This window comes from Cryptomeria japonica, chromosome 3 (assembly GCF_030272615.1).
Source record: "Cryptomeria japonica chromosome 3, Sugi_1.0, whole genome shotgun sequence".
In the NCBI taxonomy this organism is placed as follows: domain Eukaryota; kingdom Viridiplantae; phylum Streptophyta; class Pinopsida; order Cupressales; family Cupressaceae; genus Cryptomeria; species Cryptomeria japonica.
The window spans coordinates 859,787,042-859,803,741 of record NC_081407.1 but is presented as its reverse complement, the minus strand read 5'-3'; positions in this window follow the sequence as shown (position 1 = coordinate 859,803,741).

Genomic DNA, 16,700 nt, shown 5'->3' with positions numbered 1-16,700 from the left:
TTTTGTTACTACCCTTTTGGTAGTTACACCAAGTGTGCAAGTATATTATCAAAAACCAACTCTTAAAATAAAAATAAAGTAAATAATACAAATAAAATAATTTATAATTCTTAACGGTATAGTGTGATAGTTAATTTATGATGTTGTGGTTATACTACCCAATTTTAAATTCTTATTAGAATGCTATTGTTAAGTAATTAAAGAGTGTTGTATATCATTAAAGAAAAATGTAGATAATTGTATGTTAATAAAAAATTTATTTTTTTTCAATAAAAGTGGCATAGCCACTGAACTTTATTATTAATTTTTAGATAATTTTTACAACGGGTTCAAAAGGCATACCGACAGGAAAGAACCTGCAAGAAAACCTCCTGTTGTCGCCTTAAGAAAAGAACTTAAACTACCCTTACAAAATAGCCAAATCCCGATGATCCGAAATCACACCCATACCCATATAATTGTCCTATTTACAAACATCCCATAGGACATATACCTCAACTGATTATATACTCAGTTGGTTACAAAATGAAGGGCTGAACACCAAAAAAGGTACATCAAGAAGATCTAGGAGCCCATCAGCTATTATCAGTAGCAAGATATAAAATGTGGAGAACCATGCCGAGACACCAAGGAGACCAAAAATATGGACCAAAGGAGGGCCGAAACTGACAATAGACCGAATATATCTAACTCCTAAAAATTGAGTCGATGAAAACTGCCCAAAAATCCATCCCATAATCAGCCTGCAAAAAAGTGAGAGATACTTGCAAAAAAGTGTGAAAATGGTTAGTCCAAAAACCAATTACTCGAGCTTTCCTCCGGAGGAGTAGGTAGAGCATCATAAGGAACCAGAGACTGTATAGGAACCGCAGGGAGAGGAGTAGCTGATGAAGCAAAACATAAACTAATCTAACACATCCTGTGCCCTGGCCAAAACCTGGGGAGAGATAAAACCAAGCAAATTCTCCACGGCTTTTAGTGCCTCATCAATAGTGTCACAAATTAGACCCTTCTAATTTCAAAAAGAAGTTCTCCATAGTGTCCATCTTCCAAAAGATTTTGAGCAGAAAGGAAGCCCCCATAAGGAAGAGTACCCATATCAAAATTATAACTATCCAAAGCTGACCCAAGATGATGCATATCAAGCATTGGAGGTGCCACAAATTTTGATGCAATAAGTTGGACCAGAGTCTTATCCCACAGAAGATCATAACATATAGTAAAAAAATGAGACAATACTTCTGAAAAAGAGGTAAAAGAAGGAGAGAGCAACCAACGATTGCCCACCACCTTGTGAATTTCAGACTCCAACTCCAGATTATGCAAAACAAAAACTCTCCCAAGCTTTTCAGAAACATAACCATAATTATCGACAATGTCTACCTCTGGAGTAATTAATGAAACACGATAAATTGGAAGAGTATTAGTCATGAGAGATATTTACCTTTCCCATAGAGAGGAATACTTCTCTAGTTACCATCGACACAGATAAACAAAAACATACTGCACCCAAAATTAATATATAGCCGAAGCAAAAAAAAGTAAAACCTAAATTAATTTGCCACCATGCATAGTAATGAATGATCAATTCGTGTGAAAAGCCAAGAAAAAAATTTCCAAGTGATGCAACTCATCCGATCAAATTAAGCCAAAAGGCGTATAATAATTTGACCGCCTTTCATAATACTGAAGATCCGCTCATGTGAAAAAAGCAACTACCCAAAAAATCATTTTAAGAGATGCATCTTAGATGAACCACAATAGGCCAGGAAATAAATAATGATTAAACCTCATTATTACCTCTGTGGGAAGTACCAAAATATCACCACCGAAGCTGAAAAATAGTACAACAATAATCATTATATGAAAGGGCATGGCACGTCACATTTATCGATCCATGAAATCGATACCCCTCATGTGAGAACAACTTGAAAAAAGTTTTGAGAGAAAAAAATAATAAGCAAAACAAGCCGCCACTCTCAAAAAAATTTAAAAGTAAAAAGAATAAAACATACCGTTACTCTAAAAGCCAATAAACATAGTCACCCTTAATGCTTATGATAGCTCGCAACCAAGCTATGTATATGATAACAAATTCCCACATACAGAGCCAAATTACCAGCTGAACATAAACAATAAACATGCCTATCCCGACTGGCAATAGAGAGTCAATTTTTCAAAAGTCCGAGACCAAGAAAACCTCATGTTATTGCAAGAATTCCAAGACTGAAACAGGAATTTCAACAGAGCTTACATCACGAAGAATAGCATTACTGTCAATAGCAAGATTAGCTAAAAAATCTGCTATTCTATTACTTTCTCTATAACAATGAGTAATAAAGAAAGAATCAAATAATTCTAATTGTTGGAGAATAAGATCAACAAGATATTGCAATTGCCAACAATGAGATTTCCTTTTTAACACACTCTGAATGATCACCAATGAGTCCCCTTCAATAATGAGGTCTTTAATTCCTAGGGAAATAGCCAATTCCAGACTCAAAGACAAAGCCTTAAATTCAGCAAAATTATTAGACTGAATGCCAATTGCATGACACCTAGCATGGATAACATGATTGTGCTGATCAAAAATCACCATACCTACCCCAGCCAAACCAGGATATCCACGAGAGGCACCATCAAAGTTCAACTTAAACTTACCAAGAGGAGGTGGTTTCCAAGAGGCCAACTTTCTTGCATTTAAGGCATCACCCTTTTTCAAAATTGATCCATGAGAGGGAAGGGCAGCTAACATGCTCCAAACTCTAGTCGCCCTACTATCCCAATGTGAAAAGGAAGTGAGATTATCCAAGTTTCTGCTAATATAAGACAAAGCAACCTTAGAAATGGACGCTTCAATCTTCAGAAGAACCTCTGGAAGAGAAGAGCTAGTGTTTCTAAAGATCCTGTTATTACGCTCTAACCAAATATTCCAAATTAAAATAGATGGAGAAATAACCCACAAACACGCATAAAAGGATGAAGTAAATAGAAGTGGCCAAGAACTAAAAAAGGTAATCAAATCTTTTCCCATAACAAATGCCAAATTCAATTTATCAAACAACCACTGGCAACATAGATCTGCAAAGTCACAATGTAAAAAAAGATGAGAAGAGGATTACAAGTTTTTTTGACATAACACACATTTGAAGGGAACAGTGATACCCATCATATCCAATCTCATGCCTGTGAGAACCCTATCTTGAACTGCCAACCAAGCAAAAGCACCGGCTTTTGGCAAACAGGCCGGGTGCCAAAAAATCTTATAAGGCCAAGAAGGGAGATCATTATGTTTCATAAGGGAATTATAACCATCCCTCACCGTATATTTGCCAGAAATATTCTTAGTCCAAACCAGTTTGTCCTCATCGTCAGAGAGAATAACCACCCTCTCACTCAGGGCCTTGGTATACTGCAATTTTAGATCATGATCAATAACCAAAAAGTCAATCGACTTCCATTTAGCCAACCTCAAATTTCCACTATATACCATGTCAAAGTAATCTGCCACAGAGGTTCCCCAAAGGGAAGAAAGAATGGATATCAAGGGGGACCAATTCCTTAGACTTCGTAATGGAGGATGGCCATTCCACCTTTCTTCCCAAAATCTAACCTTTGTGCCTTTATGGACAATCCAAGAGAGATTAGGCAAAATAACAGATCTGCATTTACATATGAAGTTCCACATAACTAATCCTGAAGGTAAATTAGAAATCTGAAAAATATACTCCCTAGGACCATTATTGAGATATTTAGCAAACATAATTTGGGCCCATAAAGAATCGGACTTCTCATACAAATTCCAAACCAATTTAGCCCCCAAGGCTAAATTTTTCTTTTCCAGATTTCTAATCCCTGTACCCCCTAGGTCCTTCGGCAAACAAACTTTATCCCATGCCACCAGAGCAAGTTTATTCCTCCCATCTTTATTGCTACTCCAGAGAAAAGACCTTAGAGTATCCTGCAAGCTTACCAACACATCTTTTGGAGATTTTAATACTGACATAAGATAAATAGGAACTACATTGAGCACAGACTTAATGAGAACAATTTTCCTGGCTAGACTCAACCACTTGTGATTCCAAGAAAGAATTGTCTTTGAGATGGCCGAAATGATTTTATCCCAAAAGCTTAAATTATACTGTTTAATAAAGAAAGGAATACCCAGATAAGTACATGGAAGGATGCTAGGCTCAAAGCCCCAAAAAGACAATAATCTAGATTGGATTAATTGTGGGGTGTGAAGAAAGAAGATTTTTGACTTCTTAGAATTTATTTTCTGTCCTGAAAAAGAGGCATAATTCTGTATAACTTCATTTATGACCAAAGCTTCTTGCATAGAGGCTTGCCCAAATAACAAGGTATCATCTGCAAATAGACAGTGTGATATAGATCCTGGAACTCTCAGGATTTTCATCCCTAACCAAAGGTCTTTCAATTTCGCAGCCTTAATAGCCCAGCTAAAAGACTCAGCTAGAAGTATAAACAGAAACGGGGAAAGAGGATCTCCCTGCCTTAAACCTCTAGAGGAGGGAAAAAAACCACAAGGGAAACCATTGATTATAATTGAGAATCTTGCAGAAGAGATACAAGCAATAATCCATTTTATCCAAGCCCTAGAAAAGCCTAATATTTCCAAAACAAGACCTAAAGCCCTCCATTACACTCTATCATAAGCCTTTATCATGTCAAGTTTTAAGATCATGGCCGGGGATTTCTGAAGGGAGATAGAATGTAGAACCTCATGAGCCACAATAGCTCCCTCTGGCATCTCCCTATTTGGTACAAAACCACCTTGTTCTACTGAAATTAGTTTAGGAAGGATTTTGGATAGCCGAATGGATATTGCCTTACTAAAAATCTTGTATAAAGTATTACATAGAGCAATAGGATGGAAATCAGCAAAGGATTTAACAACCTCCTCTTTAGGAATAATAGCAATCGTTGTGGTATTAATTTCCTTCAAAATTGACCTGTTTCTCCTACTTTCTTCAAGAGCTAGGAGCGGATCTTTACCCACAAAATCCCAACATTTCTGAAAAAATAAAGGAGTGAGCCCATCCAGGCCCGGAGCCTTATCAGGACTCATAGTAAAAACTGCCATTCTAACTTCTTCAAGGGAAAAAGGAGACATCAACATCTTGTTATCCTCAAACGAAACTAAAGATGGAATATCAAAAATGAAATCATTTCGAAAATTACTGCCTTCAGAAGATAACAGTGTCTTGAAAAAACTTACTACCTCCGCAGCAATCTCCTCAGGCTCTATAAGCAAATTTCCTGAAGAATCTTCTATACAAGAGATCCTGTTCCTACTCCTTTTTAATATATATCAAAATTTTATTTTTATTTGAGGTCACAAATAGAGGATAAGGGAAGACACAACTCCGCAATCACAAAATATGTATCAAAATTAATGTTTATATATTTACCAATTTATATAAAAAAAAATGTATATTTATATGTAATGATTTAATCTATACTTAATCTTATATTGAGTTAGTGAAATAATGAATAATGACTTTTAAAAGAAACTAAAAGTGAACAAGTATATTATCAAAAACCAACTCTTTAAATTAAAGTAAAATAATTATTAAATTAAAAATAAAATAATTCAAGATTAATATATCTCAACATTGTCAATGACAACAAAGGGTAGAATGTAATGGGGTGAGTGTGTGAACAAAAAAAATGAATAATGAAATTTAAAAAAAATTAACTTGTACATTATCAAAAAACAACTCTTTGAATCAAAATAAAATAATTGTTAAATTAAAAAATTAAATAAAATAATTCAAGATTGATCTCTTGACATTCTTGAATGACATTAAAGATGGAATATAATAAAGTGAATGCGTAAAATAAATTTGTACCTTTTATTTTAATTTTGATAAATCATTTATAAATCAAAATCTTAATATTTAATAATAATAATATAATTTTTAAATGAAAAATAATTTTAAAATAATTTTTAATTTAATTTTTCATAATTATAAAATTAGAAAAATACATTTAAGATATCTTTTCTTCTTTTTTTTTGAAAAAAGGGGTAAAGATTTATTCAGAAATCATAGAATTACAAAGAACAGGCCTTAGGCCCACCAAGACAACAACAAAAACTAAAAGGATCCTATAAGAACCACCAACACTACCACTACAAACTCCAGTCACCATAGCAATAGATCCGACCGTCATATTTCCAATGATAATACCTTTTCAGAAATTCCTCAGAAAGATGACGTTGCTACTTTGAAATTTCACCAAAAACTAGGCTCATTTGGAGCCTCGAAGGGCCTCAAAAATGACAATGAAAAAGAAACAAACATAAAAGGGAAATTGATCCTACACCACTGGGTGCTCTTGCATCACCCTGTCTTCTAGCATTAACCTGTCTAAAGTTTCAAGATAATCAGGAGGTAGACTATCCCTTCCACTAAAATCCCAACCATCAACATGTTCTAAAGCCCAATTGGCCAAACAATCGGCCACTATATTCCACTCCCTGGGAGTATGACAAAAGAAGACGTTCCAATGTATTACACGGTTGTAAAACATGTCTGACCACATAAGCTAATTGCCAACTCACATCATTCAAATTTTGTTTGTTCAACCTGTCCACAACAATTTGAGAATCCGACTCACAAATAATCTTCCTCCATCCTAAAGAACAACCTCTCTCAACAACAATCTTAATAGCTAGGGCCTCCATAAGATTGTTAGAGTGTTGCCCAATATAAATATAGAAGAAAAAAACTGCACAACCGTCATCACCTCTACCTATACCTCCAATACCTACATGTCTAGGATTCCCACGAAAGAGCCATCTGTATCAATTTTTAAGATTCCCACAGGAGGGGGAATCCACCTTCCATCTCTACTTATCCGATTCTTTGCATGTCGAGATCTATTTCCAACAACACATTCCATTTTAATGTTTTCCAATTACAAATTCCTTACAATAGCATAATCACCCAAATCAACATTTTTCAGACAAATTGCACTTAGCCAAGATTGTCTCCTGAAACCTATTAACTATCTTCTACCATAGGTGAGGACTCCCTATATGTGAATCATAAAAGACCCTCTGATTCCTTTCTAGCCACAAATTCCAGATAATAAGAGCTGGCCCAATAGCCCAGGCCACTTGAAGAAAAAAGGTCTTTGTTGGGGGTCTGCCCAAGCTATCCCAAAATTCAATTAAGGAGGTAGCATGAAAACAAGCATGTTGTCAAGCCTCCCACCATTTGTGTCAAATCTCCCTAGAGAAAGGGCATTAAAAAACAAATGGGAGCGGTCTTCCTCATTATGCATACAAAGATAATAGATAGATGGTCCTTGGAAGCCTCTCTTACAAAGTTTCTCTCATGTGAGGCATTTCCTCTCAGCAACCAGCCATAAGAAGAAATTACATTTCAGCCAAGAGAAGCTATTCCAAACCTTCTTCCACTAGGGAACATCTGTCAGGCCATGCAATTGCCTATCAAGCTGAGCATAACCTTCAACAACAGAAAAATTGTCTTTTGGGTTAGGACCCCAAGCCAAAATATCTCTCTCCTTGAGGGAACTACATAACCTACCCTCCAAGATATTAACCAACACCACATGATCTTCATCTGAGCCACCCAAGGGCCATTCAAGAGGATCCTTCCAACAAGTCACCTCAACCTGTCCAATGCACCTAACCGTTTTAAAATTATCACCCTTAACCCATCCAAAATCAATGAAAATGTTGCAAAGAGGCTGAAGCTATGGATAACTAGACAGAATAGGAGGGTGGCCATCCCAAGAGTCATGCCAAAAAAGAGCTTCAGAGCCTCTATTACAAATCCAGAAAAGGCCATCTTTAATAAGTTGGGCACCTTTTTTAAGAGTATCCCAGATACAAGAGCCCCTGCCCACTAAACTAAGATGAGGCACCTCATGATCATTAACACCAGGGAGATACTTATGGGTTAGAATCTTGGCCCAGTCCTGATCCTGACTGTTACACCACCTCCAATATAGCTTACCCACCAAGGCCTTGCTAACCAAAGCAATAGATTTGAGGCCAAGACCCCCAACATGTCTCGGTCAACAAATAAAGTCCCATTTAACTAAACTCCACTTAGAAGAAAGAAAACTACCAGACCAAAGAAATTGATGGGAAAGAGCATCAAACTCTCTCACAAAGCTAGGGGGAGCCTACACAAAACACCTATAAATGGGAAGCGCTTGCACCACAGTCTTCAGAAGAATCACTCTTCCAGCAGAGGATAACCACCTGTAAATCCAATGATTAACCTTGCAACGAAATTTATCCAAAATTCCTTGCCAAAAATCTTCGCATTGAATCCCCAAATCTAAAGGAATCCCGAGGTACAACAAAGGAAGGGACCCCATCTGAAATCTAAGGATCCCGACAATCCTATTTTGAATAAGCCAAGGGGTATTAAAGAAATATATGGATGATTTATCTTCATTAATTTTCTGACCTGAGACTTTGCAATAGATATCCAAAGCTCTCTTGAAATTCACTGCCTCATTGATTCTGGCCCTACCCATCAAACCTATGTCATCCACAAACTGAAGATGAGAGTAGGGAGGTAGAGCATTACTCCAACTCTAGCCCTGAATAAGACCATGTCTCACCTGGGAAGTGAGAAATCTTCCAAGACCTTCAACCATGAGAATAAATAAATAGGGAGATAAAGGGTCCCCTTGTCGAAGCCCCCGTGAAGCGCTAAACAATTTCGAGCGTTCCCCGTTAATAAGAACTGAGAAAGAGGTAGAAGTCACACAACTAAGAACCCAATTCACCCACTCTTCTCCAAAACCAAAAGCCAAAGGATCTTCTGTAAGAAATCCCAACTCACCCTATCATAAGCTTTGGCCATGTCAAGTTTAATAAACATAGCCTTCTCCTTAGAGGAAGCCATCGAATGAATAGGCTCCATTTCTATCACAACTCCATCTAGGATATGTCTTCCATCAATGAAACCACCTTGCTCCTTAGAAACCAAAGTGCAGAGGAGAGGTTTGATTCATTCAACAATCAATTTAGTGATTATCTTGTAGACAACATTACATAAAGCAATAGGCCTATACTGATCCAAGCTATTAGCCCCCTCCTTCTTAGGAATGAGAGCCAAGAAGGTAGAATTCATAGATTTGAGCATTTGTTTATTCCTATGAGATTCTTGAACCATGTCTAGAAGATCATACTTTATAATCTCCCAAGATTCTTGAAAAAACTCAATAGGAAACCTGTCAGGGCCAAGAGCCTTGCCTTTTTCCATTTGAAACACAACCCCTTCAAGTTCAGACAACAAAATGGGGTACAAGAGATTATCATTCATTTCAACAGAGACACGAGGGGGAATACAGTTCAAGATGGTCCTCTCTTCCACCATAGCTTCAGGATCCTCTTTGGTAAACAAATTAGAAAAAAAACTGACAACTCCCGTAGCAATTTCTTCTTTAGATGAAAGATGAACCCCTTCTGAAGATATGAGAGAGGTAATAGAGTTACCATACCTTCAAGCCTTAACAGAATTATGAAAAAAAACAACGTTTCTATCACCTTCTTGGAGCCAATCCACATGAGACTTTTGTTTCCAGAAAATCTCCTCACACAACTCCCACTCTTCTAAGCCCTTTAGAGCAAGGGACTCGACCATACTGAGCTCCACAGTCATCCCTTGATCCCTAATTTGACGCGTAACCTCATCCAGTTTGGATTGAGCTTCCATCTTGTGTCTATGCAGATTCCCAAAACATTATTTATTCCACCTCTTTAGCATGTATTTCACATGTTGTAATCTCTTCCCAAAGGTGTACATAGCCCACCCGTGGGTAGGCACCCCTTCATACCACCAATCAACCATAAGATCCCTCAATGACTGATCACGAAGCCACATCAATTGAAATTTGAAAGAGGGATTTTTGGAGGTTCTAAAAGATGTAATAGAAATCTTAATAGGCCAATGATCAGAACCCCTCCAATCAAGAATTTCTAATCTGGTGGACCATCTATCATGCACCCAATAGTAGGAAACCAAAAATCTATCAAGCCTTTCAAAGATAGCCTCAACAACACTCCTCCTATTATTCCATGTAAAGACACTATTAATTGGCTTCACATCAATGAGATTCAAGAGACCAATATTATCTATGAGTAAATTTGAGGAAGGATCAAGCTTGAATAACCTGATGAATAATGATGAACAACAAATACCCTAATTGGTACTGAGAGGGTGGGGGTGGGTGAACCAGTACATACAAAAACTTCTCCACAACTTATCAAGTTAAAACAATGCTAATCGGTTGTCTTCATCACTAAACTTAACCATGGTAATACCAGTTAAACACACTAAGACTTCAGACAGCTAAACTAGTAAAACTAAATACCCCAAATAGCATTCAACACTTGATAACTACTTCACCAATATACTCATGCATGTGTTGTATTAGTAATACCATAACCATTAGCTTTGCACACATAATCACTTAAACAAAGACTGCATAATCATCACATGAAAAATGCACAATTCATGACACACATATTTTTCACGTGGAAACCCAAATGGGAAAAACCATGATGGGGATGAATACCCACAAGCTTGTTTTTGAACTCTTTTGAAGCTCGCTCTGTTAGGAGCCTAGTCCGGTTAAAGACTTTACAATAAGGTTCTATTAGGAACTGATCCTGTTAAAGATCACCCGGTTAAGGGATGGCTATATACCTTGTTAAAGGTTGAAACACTGTTAAAGGTTACCTTGCTAGAGGATTTGAAGAACTCAATGATCTTGAGTCACCTGGTTAGAGGATTTGCAATAAGCCTATTAAAGCTACCCGGTAAAGGGATTTTCCTACTGTTTAAATGGTTAGAAGATAACAGGTAAAGCTCTGATATGATAATAACACTACATGCTAAGGCAAATCCTTTTCAACTCCTCTACTCTACAATCACACTCTGTAGTTTTCCACTCACTGGTTTGGCAAGTATCTCATCACTCAGATACAAACACAACATTTTCCAACACTTACAATATCAAAACTCATCAACCTTATAGACAACAATTAGGTCGGTAGCGTAAACCCTAAACCCTAAACATTTTAGGTTTACGATTACAAGTGGTCCAATCTTGACTGTTCACACACTTTGCATAAGAATAAAACAATCTCAAACAGATCACAAGTCATTCTACATTGTCCATTCTTCACCGCATATGGAAATCAATAACCCATCATGCTCTCTTCACATACCGCTAAGAAGAATGTTCATTCCCGAGGTAGACATTTAATGCAATCGATCTTCACATGCAAGATCCTCAAGGAAATCTTTCACGTGCACAAACCTGATGTGGCATCTTGATCTCATCCTTATCTCTTAGCTAACTCATCACAGAATATCACTGGTTGCATCGCACAAGCTAGATTGCCAAATCGAAAACCCTAGAGCTGAGACTACCAACCGATGGTCACACTTAGTGAAACCCTGACACCGGTCTACTACATCTCTTCATACCGGTTCTCCTACTAGAACATCAATAACAACTTCTTCCAATCTTCATAACAGTTCACCTATACTTATTGACATCAATGACAACATACATTATCATCATATGCCAACATAACCCACCTCACTTTTCCTCCAAATTAGTAACGACATTAAAAACTCCAGCCAAAATCCAGGGGAGAAAAGGATCTCGAGCCCAAACAAGATTGATGTGAGCCCAAAGATGAGACTTACCCACGAGATCAGTACGAGCATAAATATTAGAGAAGAGGCATCTTTCTCTAGTCTCAAAGCTAGAAGCGATCATAGAAATGGAAGACCTGCTAGAAAACCACCACAAAGGGGAAACTTTCCTCGAGTTCCAGAAGCAAGCAACCCCCCTGAACTGCCATGAGAGCTCACTCCCTGCCAAAGGTCCTAGGGCCAGACACACAAAGCACAACTGGCCAAACCATCCACTGAAAGCTTGGTTTCCTGAGTAAAAACAACATCAGGAGACTCAGAGTCAATTAATCTGCGAACAACCTTTTGTCTAGGAATGTTTTTCAACCCCCTTACATTCCATGAGAGCACAATCATTTATGTGGTTGATATAAGTGGGAATCAATGGGGTTCACAGACCCTAACTCAACCAAAGTATCACCAATAAGCTTAAGCTTTTCTTGATCCATTTTTCGTCCACTCCTTAAAGGTTTGTCTAAAGAACCCTTTTTGAGGGTCTTCTGCCACAAGCCTAAAACATGTGGGACTTTGTTACTCTTCACAGAACCTGAGGTCACTATACTGGAAGGAGGAGTAGATGCCATGACCACTGTACCTTCAGGGACCTGTGACCCACTAAGATCACTGTTGTCCTGAACATGGGAAGGCAAATCCATAACCATTTGAACATCCTATCGATTCTCCAAAGATAGGGCTCGACCCTATTTCTTCAAATCCACATCCAACACCTCATGCTAAAATTGGGAACCCAAGGACATATCAACTGGAACTCCTTCCTCTTGGACCAAATCCTCTAGAACATCAAACCTATTTAGGGTGACATCATTTTGCCTATCCAACCAAGTTCTCTTCTTTCCTTTGTCTTTATTCTGAGGTTTGATAGGAATGAAGCCATCTTTATCATCAAGACCATTAGGCATCGGGCCTTTCCCCTTATCTTCCCCCAGAACAGAGTGAGGAGGATCAAAAACAACTAGTTTAGAAGATTTATTTCTGGGACATCTCCGTGGTAAATGACCATATTCATGACAAATTTTGCATCTAAATGGCAAGGTCTCATAGTCCAGCTGTTGGATCCAAGAAGATGTCCCCAAACAGATTTCCATAGAGTCTAGAAAAGGATTATTTAAATCAACTTCTACACATATACAAGCATAGGAAATTACCTTTCGATCTTGAGTTTGTGAAGCCGAACCCACAGGTTTACCAAGAAGCAGTGAGATTGAGTGAAGAATATCTTCTCTCCAGAATTCCAATGGAAGCCTCGACAATCAGATCCACATGGGCACACAAGAGGGAAGCTCCTCAACAAAATTAGCCAATATGCCAAGGTTTGATAAAGAATCCCACCTAGTTGAAAAAATAAGGGCCACCCTCAAATGCCTTGTTCCTGTCTACCAGGTTGGAAAAAATAAGCAGAAAATAGTTATTGGTTGCCACAAGTAGCTCCATGTCTCCTTCAGGATTCCAGACAGGGTGTGCCCAAGACTCTAAAATAGGTATAGAGAGGTGAAGACCAATAAATTTGCATATGAGAGCATGATTACACCAATATTCAACATCCTTTGAAATTTGCTTAGGTTGAATAACCAGAATTGGACAATCTTGGGATCTCTCCAAACAACCATTCACCTTTTTTGTGTGAAAAGGCTCTTTCGAAGAAGAGACACTTTCCCCTGATTGGGAATGACCAATGTGTTCCTTTTCACATGCATGCATCAAATGAGATGGATCCGCCATATCCAGAACTCCAGAGATAATTTGAGAAAGGATAATCCTCTATTCTCCATGGACCCAGAGAAAATGCCAAAAGAAGAAAAAGAAGAGGGGCACAAAACCCAACCCCATACACACCAATGACAACCCAAAGCAGAAGAAATAGAAAAGGGTTGAAAAAAAACCCCTCGGCAACCCAGAAAACCTGACCATGGGCAAGCAAAAACTGACCCCCAGCAAGCAAGAACACCCCCCCCCCCTAGAATGAAGCAAGCAAAGCACATGACACAGGCTAGGGCACGTCGGCCCTAGCATGACACCCATGCACACGCAGAGCCATCATCATCATCATTTTCAACATCTTTAAGATATCTTATATACTAATAATTACATCCATTTCAACTACTATATTTATTTAGAATTTTATTGTTAAAAAAATTTATAACAATGAATTAAAAAACATGCCAAATCCATCTAACTTGTCTTTTGTCTTTTTTCACCAATCAGACTTTGATTTAATGGGCGCATCTTAAATAAGGAAATTGTTATTTATTCTAGCATTTTTATATGGCTAACTTTATTTGTATGGATTATTTTATTATCATTTATATTTTGAGTTCTAGTTGTAGAGGAGTAAATGCACCTTGTTAGATTATGTGAATCATTAAATATGTATAATAATGTTTAAATAAAAAATAATTAATAAAGGAAAGAAGATAGAGGGTATTTAGTTTTTAATAATGATAAAATTTAGATTACAATTTAAAATTATGGAGATCAAATTTGAAAAGTAATTTTTGTAAGTGATTTGTTCATGTGGTTTGTTGATGTTATATAGGATAATGTGTAATTCTACTTTAGTTCTACATGATTATAGTATTCTTTTTGTGATTACCTTAAAAAAATCATTTCTATTATGATATTTGATTTAGAATTATTGCAATGCTAAATAACACCTTCTGGATTTTGTTGTGCTAGGATTGAAGTTTAGAACTCCGTTGTGTCAAAGTAAGACCCTTTTTGTTATTTTTGACAAGAGCGTGAAAATATCAAAAAAACATAGTACAAGTGTAAATTTATCTACAATTATGTTGTAATGCATGATTGAATGCTCTCTATAAATGTTAAATTAATCAAATGGATGTGACAAGGATTTGTTTATTTATTATGGGTAAAACAAGCTTTAAAGGGACCCGAAACCCTTTTACATATAGTTGCTTATAAGATAACCAAGGCTATACAAAAACGTAACCAAAAGAAAAAAATGCTACAAAAAAGATAAACAAAACTAATCAATAGCAAATCAAAACAACAAAATGCTACCCCAAAGGAAAGACATAGTAGACCAACAACAATCCAATAACTGACACCTAGTAATAACTAGACAAATAGCAAAGAGAAAAATAACTATTATAACAATTTTAAAGTAACAACAACTTCCAATTCTTGTTGATACATGCTCCGATGAAGCTCAAACATGCTCTGATGAAGCTCAAACAACTTCTGCAAGTCCTTTTATTCTACTTCTATATATTTCTTCTTACCTCAAGTCCTAGCACTAGGACCCCAATGACTGGGACCTGTCAAATCCCCTACATTAGGTGCATCCACATTTTAATCCTCAATGATTTCCTTAAACTTATCATGAAGAATATAGATGGCCTCAACACTATTTTGAATAGTGCATTTGCTAACATTTACAATTCTCTCTAGATTTTGGTTTACCTATTGCATTTTACTCTCCAAAACCTACATCCTACCTAAATTCCTCATATCTTGAATTCTTTCCTCAAACTCACCCTTTGAGGAATTCACATCCTCCTTCACAACATAAAGGGTAGTTAAAAATCACTCTTCACTCTAGAACCCATTTCATTAACACCTTTTGTATCAGATACAAGCCTATTTTGCAAGGATATCAGCCTTACATTTATTTGGTTTGTTTCCATGTGAAACATTTTAGTTAGTAAAAAATGACCCACCACACTTTCCTTAGTGAGGCTAAACATATTATAAATATGCTCCTTTTTATCTAGGAGGTCTTGTGGGAAAAGACCCACATCTCCTCTAGCATTATCAGGTAAAATGTCACAACTCTTAGTCATGTTCTTATTGACAACCATACCAGTCTTCCCGTTTTCCTTTAGAAGGTGTGGTGGCCTTGTCAACCCCTGTCATAACAATTTTTTTCCTTACCTTTAGAAAGCATGATATCCTTGTCAACCCCAGGTTTATTTTTTGTGCCCTTCTCCCTTGAAATAGACAAATTATTTACAAAATATTTAGCCTCAATTTGGAACCCATTAGACCATAAAAATTGGTCTCTTCTTCTTTTCTTGGTAGATTTTGCATTCTTCCCTTTTTCATTCTTTAAGGGGGGCACAAAATATGTATCCTCATCCTCCTCAACTCTCCATTCCTCATCATCATCTAACCCCTTAACCTTGGTTCCAGAATCAGAAGAAATATTGAAACCTGAGCTTTGCAGCCTCTAGTAGGTTTTTTAGAGGGATAAGGAAGGGATTTAAAATGTTCAGTGATCAACAAAATCAAACCCTCATGCAAAATAGGAAACTTGGCACTCTTAGCATGCTCTTCCAACCCAAAATTTAGGGAAGTGAGTAAAATAAAGGGAAAGGACACATAGTGCTTATGGTTGAAATGATTAAGAAGTGTAAATTGAATGCCATAAATAGTAATGAAACAATCATCCAAAGTAAAATAACAAATCAAAACTTCAACAATTTTAGCTCACACTAGTTTAATTGAAGTTTTGTCATAACTATCGTTTGAGAATTTAACAAGTTTGTTTCTTTCCTTATCTTTAAAAAATATCTTCAAGGCTTCATCTAAGGCTTTTCTATCTATTAAAATATTCCTCTCATCAATGTATAGGCCTATAATTTATGTAATAATCTCTTAAATGATAGCTATGTATTTACCATTGACCACCAAGGTACATTCCTTCTACCCTTTCACAAAGATATTAGTCATTTTAGGATCACAACCATGTAGTTTATCCATGTAGGGAGTGACACCCATGTTGTCCAAAATCATCCATATCCTAACTTTCCTTTTAATTTTCTCATAAGAAACAGTCTTGATTATCCTCCTATCACCACACATGGCAGAAAGTTGTGACACAACCGAAAAAATGAGGAGAGAAAAAACACATTGCCACAAAAAACCAAGAAGGGCCCCCAAAACAACACTCATAATCTATGTGAAGAGTATCCAAGCCTTCATATCCATAGGTGATACTTC